A 6900-nucleotide genomic window follows, 5' to 3' on the forward strand; every position below is an offset into this window, starting at 1 on the left:
TAAATAATATAAATCACTTGTACAAATGATTTTAAATCACTGCACAGAGTGATTTCTATGATGGTACAAATGATCTTACTGCACAGTGATTTTTAATAATTTCATATAACATGCATAAATCTGAATGTTAGATTGTTAGAACAAGCATTCTGGGAGTATTGCATGGCAATATATAGTCCCCTACCCGTTAAAAAATCATTGTACTGGAACAAAATGCTAACTTGATCTGTAACTTGTCATGATAAAACTATATAACAATTATCAAATCAATATCTTCAAGCATGACGAAACAAAGTGAGGAAAACTGATTATTTGAGTGAATTTTCCAAGTCCAAGGACCATAACTCTGCACGAAATCTTCAGATTGGAACAAAATTCAAACTTATCTGTGACTTGTCAGGATAAAACTATATACCAATTATCAAATCAATATCTTCAAGCATGAAGAAAAAAAGTGTGGAAAACTGATTTGTCGGACTGACGGATGGACAGACAGACGGACGGAGTGCAAAACTAAAGTCCCCTTCGACTTTGTCGGTAGTTAGGGGACTTATAAAAACAACAAATATGAAATATGCATGATAATGTGATAGAACATTTAATGCCTAATGCAGTAATGGTTAATCACATAGTCTATATATGCAACTGTTTATATTCCTGAAACACATAGTACATGATATGCACAATTTATACAACTGCATGTACAAATGTAATAAACTATATAAAAAATACACTTGGAGATAAATATGCAAGTTATTTGTTTACCATTTCTGGCAAAAAAAAATTATCTTTGCATGTTAGTTGTTACGAAGTTTGGTAAAAAAGATCTGCTTTATTAAGTCTGTATTTATCAAATAAATATTTAATATTTCCGTTTGCAGTGTGAAATTATAATAAAAAAAGAAAACGCACTATGATTTCATATTTATTTTATCGTGCCAAAATTAATTTCTGACATTCTGACAAACATGCACGGGGAAATTGTTTAAACTTTTTAAGTCGTCAGGAGTTAATCCCCTTTAAGTTAATACCATTCCCAAAAATCACTTGCTGAAATGATCTTTTGTACCTGAATAAAAAATATCACTCATTGGCGTGATTTCCAATCTTCAGAAGGTCCAAATTTCTGACCACGCGAGTACTTGCATTTCAATCGAGAGTACGTATATTTTTCAACGTCAAAACGTATATACGAATACGAAAGTTTTATTTTGATTCGGTTCACATATAACAATACAAACATAAGCTCTTAAGAGCTTTTTACCGAATATAAGGTAACACAAACACAACATTAAAACACACAACATGCAGACAGGATATATAACAGCACAGTCATATCGAAATACATGCAAAGCACTTTTAAAATACATATCTAAAGCCAAAGCTGAAGCACAACTAAAAATAAAGCACAACTAAAATTAAGCACAAATAAAATATAGCACACATGCAAAAATTTAAGGCATAATAACATGTTAGAGCAACTTCTAAAATATGATAAAGCTTATCTACAAGCAGAACAACAACATTTTGAACCATTCCAAGACTGTATAAGGCTCTTAAATTGAGAAAAACTGTTTTCAGTCCTGAAATGGTCAGGTAGGCTGTTCCACAGAGTAGCAGCTGCAAATTTAAAACTTTTCTTACCAAACTGTGTAGTTTTTACATGTGGTATATCCAGTATATTACTATATCTGAAAGAATATTTACAATCTTTTATATTTAATAAATCATGTAAACAGACAGGTGCTAATTTATTGACTATATTAAAAGTTTCAATTGCCATAGATCTTTGTCTTTTAATATGCAGTGAAGGCATCTTAGCCTTTTCAAGCAACTGTTGATATGAGCTTGAATGGTCTTCGTACACAAACCTTAGTGCTCTTTCTTGCACTTTTTCTAATTTTTTTGAATTTTTCTCGGTACAAAAATGCCATGCCAAAGGGCAGAAATTGAAGTTTGACAAAATAAATGTATGGAAAATAGTAAGCTTACTTAGCTTGTTCAGATAAGCTCCCAAACGTTTCAAAATATTTAGTTGCTGAGATGCCTTCCTGCATATTTTACCAATATGAATATCAAAATTTAGCTGATAATCTATGTCAATGCCAAGTAATTTGACAGTTGACTCACACGAAAGATCAGCACTTTGGATACGTATAGATGGATTTTTGTTATATGTCTTTTTCCCAACTGCTAAGACCTGAAATTTGTCGGGGTTTGCCTGCATTTTATTTATTTTGAACCACTCAATAAGTTTGAGTGATTCAGATTCCAAAGTAGAAATCAAAACATCATAATCAGGACTACAGTAAGATAGAGTATTGTCATCTGCATAATTATACAAAGTTCCATTTTTTATAAATAAGAATATATCATTGATAAAAACATTGAATAGTAGGGGGCCCAGGATAGAACCCTGGGGAACCCCCTTATGAATGTCAGCCCAACTGCTAAGAATACTATTTATTTTAATTTGTTGTTTCCTGTTTGTCAAATAAGATTTAAGTAGTGAAATAGAATGAACAGAGACACCATATGCTGATAATTTATCAAGCAGAATTTCATGTGGTAGGCAATCAAAAGCCTTTGAAAGGTCCATTAAAACAGCAGCTATATACTGGTTTTTATCTAATGCTGCACGCCAATCTTCTAGCAGTCGTAACAGTGTGGTCTGACACCCATGGCCACGTCTAAAAGCACACAGATAGGGATGAAAAATAATTTCAAAAAAATCACCAAGCTGAATTTCAAAAACCTTTTCATAAATTTTAGAAAAAATTGGTAGAACGCTGACAGGCCTATAATTGGCTTTGTCAAGTTGGTTGTTTTTCTTGTGCAGTGGTGTTACTTGAGCCTGCTTGAGTCTATCAGGAAAAACTCCAGTTTCTACAGATAGATTTATAAGTGTTGTTAACTGTGGCACAATTATCGGTTTACAATGTTTCACTACTTTTGCTGGTATGCCATCTACTCCAGTAGCTTTTTTAATGTTAATTTTATTAATAATTTTTGCTACTTTTTCTGTTGTTGTTTTCTGAAAATCAAATTTTGTGTTATTGCAGTTTTGATCTTTTATTTGCAAGATACTGGCATGAGTTGGTGGGTCGTATATCACGTCACTACCAATCTTGTCTGCAACTGTCGAAAAAAATGTGTTAAAGTGTTCTGAAACATCTTTGGTGTTGTTTATGATTTTGCTGTTTTCACATAAAACAATTTTTTGTTCCCCTGAGTGACATTTTTTTGAGAAAAACGGCTTTATAGTTGTCCAAAAGTTACTGTTTTTTGCCCCACCTGAACAACGTTCTAAAAAATAATTTTTCATGGATACTTTTTTAAGTTTTGTAACAAGGTTTCGCTGTTTTCTATATTTTTCCCATGTTTTTGAATCTTTATGCTTTGTAAATTGTGTGTACAGCATGTGTTTGCGATATACAGCTTTTCTAAGTTCACTATTCATGCACGGTAATGGTTGTTTTCTTGGTTGTCTTGTTTTGATCGGTGCATGTTTGTTTAGAATATTTGTGAATGTATCTTCAAATTCATTGTATGCCTGGTTTAACTGTTCAGAATTTGTGACATTTTCTGTAAGTGGCATTTTTATTTGGTTTAGATCTGTGTTAAATTTATCTATATCAAAATTTCTATAACTTCTGTATGATATTTTTTGCTGTTTTGGGGCATGAACTTTGCCCTTGATTGTAACTGATATAAGATTATGACAATCACTAATACCTGTAGATAAATTGTGGGTGTTAAAACACATATTTTCCTTGTTTGTGAGTATAACATCAACAAGTGAGGGTTTAGACCCTTTCATAAAGCAAGTTGGTTTTGATATTAATTGTGACAAGTTGAAGATATCACATATGTCATTCATAGATACGTAGTTTAAATGTTGAAGTTTATCGGAAAAATATTCACAGTATCAGCAAAAATCTTATAAAATCCCCAGACTATTAATATTTCGAGGCTATTTTTAGTCATTTTCAATCAATTTTTGTAAACTCCTTATCTTGTCAATGTTTACAGTATTTTCCCACCATATCTTTGGAAAACCACGTGGTTTCCGCAAAATCTCGCGAGATTACAACGAACTTCAAATTGCGGGAAATTCAAATTTTCAATTTTCTTTACCGATCGCTATGTTTCTATGCAAAAATAAAAAATCACGCAAATAAGTGATTTTAAAAATCACTTGTACAAGTAACTCCCCTGACTGTTCAAAGTGTGAATTATTGATGATGCCCTCCCTCCCTTCAAATTTCTAGAAAAGTTCATATTCTTTGGTAAGGAAACACTTAGTGCTCTGTTAACAGATTCACCTTTTTGAGTGTTATGATTAAATTTCATTTTCATTAATGCTTCTTCGCTAAGTTTCATTTTTAAAAGTTCCTGCATTATTAACTTGTCCTTGTTATCCATATTCAGGTTGGTTAACTTGTTTGGACCCAAGTACATGGATCTCCTATGAACCACCAACAGTTTGAGTGTCCACCACCACACACGTATGAACTAGTGGGACATTTAGAGCAGTCACAAGTATAACAACGCACAGTAGCATTAAGCATTCAGGCAGATCCAGGATTTCCCTTGACATTTGTTAAACTGTAGGAGGTGCCTTCTTGACTGGTTTTAGCTACAAGTGAGAACTTCTCTGCATCTAGCCTTTTCCATTGTATATTAAATGAACTTAGCTGACTGTTTGTGAAGACTAAGTCTCATGATTTATACCCTTGTTATGAGGTATGCTTCTTTGCATATGTAATTCTTATAAGATTTAATTAAAAAAAAAATTATAATTAATTTTTTTTCAGCAGAATTTTTTTTTTAACTAGATTTCCATATCAAGAATGAATTTATCTACCATGTGCAATTTACAGAATGTAAATATCTTTTAAAATAAAAAAGTTTTGCTGATTTTAAGCATATTTTCTTCATGAATTTATGATTTTATCCGATCAATTTTCTGGTATTTGAGATGTCATAGATAAGGATCAATAACTCTGTAACTGTTGGATCAAATCTATTGAAACTTTGCACAATAACTACTGAGATGTATATCTTTATTTTAAAAGTGCAGTTTTAAGTCTGGAAAAAAAATTAAAGTCTGACAGGAATAGGATCCCAGTTACGGCAACCAGTCCGGTACCCACGAATGTAGTTCTTAAAAAAAATATATAACTTTTATTAAAAATGGTGTAGTTTTATTATTACACAAGTTCTGTAACTGAATGTAGTTTTCATTGAATGGGTAGGCTTTCTAGCTTGAATTTCTGTAAAAATTTTGATTGATTTAAATGTAATCTGGCGTCGGTACATAGAGTAAATTGCCTAAATTCTAGCCTTTATTCTTCCCCGGAAGTAGACCGACCTACCCTGTTGTCAATCAAAACAAAATTGTGCAACGGAATGCCGGTCATGAGGCACTGAGATTGCACTTAGAAACTTCGAAACAAATGCCTAACGTGAAACAGAAGTCCCAAGGTGGCTATCAAAATTATTTATTGGACAGCACCCCATTTATTTACTATGATTTTCAATGCGTTTCAATGGGGGAAATAACTGGGTCCCCGTTCCACCTGTGCAACTATTTCAAAAAGAGTTGTCTCCCTTTCGGGTTCGGTTTCCTACTTATTCACTTAGAAATGAAATAAATGGTTGTGTTTTATACAGTTTGAAAAAAATCTTTGTGTTTATGAAATGAAAGATGATATTCATCACACGAAGTCAGAGTGTTCACTCAAGAAATCAGATAATACAGAGAAATAAAGAAAAATAGGTTCCCGAGTTTGGGTTACCACTTTTACTAAGGCGGAAACATAGAACACTTTTTTTTCAGTCTTTTGCCAGTTAAGAACAAAAGCGTACTCATACATAACATAAAACTTTATATTTTACACCATATCCATTAATTTTTGTAACAAAAATCTCTAAAGAATGATGACAAATCATATTTAAAGATTTCCGGTTCGGCAAATTTCCGGCAAATTCCGGTTCGGGTTCGGGTTCGGGTTACCACTTTTACCGACCACCTTTTTTTACAAAGGAAAAGCTATCACAGGCACTTGTTTCTGTCAATGTTCGCAATTCATACTCGTACACAAAAAAAATAGTTTTTATGTGGGTGGGTAGGAGGAATTTTTAAGGGACATAGGCCCCCTTTATTCATTTTCTTATTTTGCTATTATGACTATTAATATATAATAATTTATTTTTAATCTTTACACAATTATTTCCCGCATTTTATAAGACAGAATATTCATTTTCATACTGTGTCAGCAATCTTGAGTAATGTTTATTTTATGTTCAGTTTTATCATAAAATGGACATGTACCAGATCAGGATATTCATTTTACCATAAGACTCCTGCTATTAACCAATCACCCATTCATTTGAAAGCTTACACATGCATTACATGTACAATGTATCCCAAAAAACTTACAAATTTAAAATGCCTGTTGTCTGTACAATTTCTTTATATCTGACATGTTATATTCTTCCAATAATTATATATACAATCAAATTTATTAGAAATGAAAATCCATTGACAATATTACTTTCTCAAACTACATTAATATTGTCAAATTCAAGTTGTCAATACGGTCTCGACAGTGGTAACCGGTGGTTTCAGGATTAAAAAAAAAAACTGGGTTGTAAGTGACCTCTAAATGTATAAAATTTCAGTATGCATTGTATGATGGACATGTTATGATGTTTATGTCCAGTATTAAATATAAAAATGTTATCAAAAGGTTTGGTATAACATGAATTTGCTCCATGTTAAACCTAAAAATTATTATTTAAGACTGAAATTTTTACTTTGCCTGTAAATTTTATGTATTGAGCAAAAATCCTGGGGGCATAGATAATTATTTATAATACTTAATAAATACTTGT

Source organism: Mytilus californianus, unplaced genomic scaffold, assembly GCF_021869535.1.
Source record: "Mytilus californianus isolate M0D057914Y unplaced genomic scaffold, xbMytCali1.0.p SCAF_11, whole genome shotgun sequence".
NCBI lineage: Eukaryota > Metazoa > Mollusca > Bivalvia > Mytilida > Mytilidae > Mytilus > Mytilus californianus.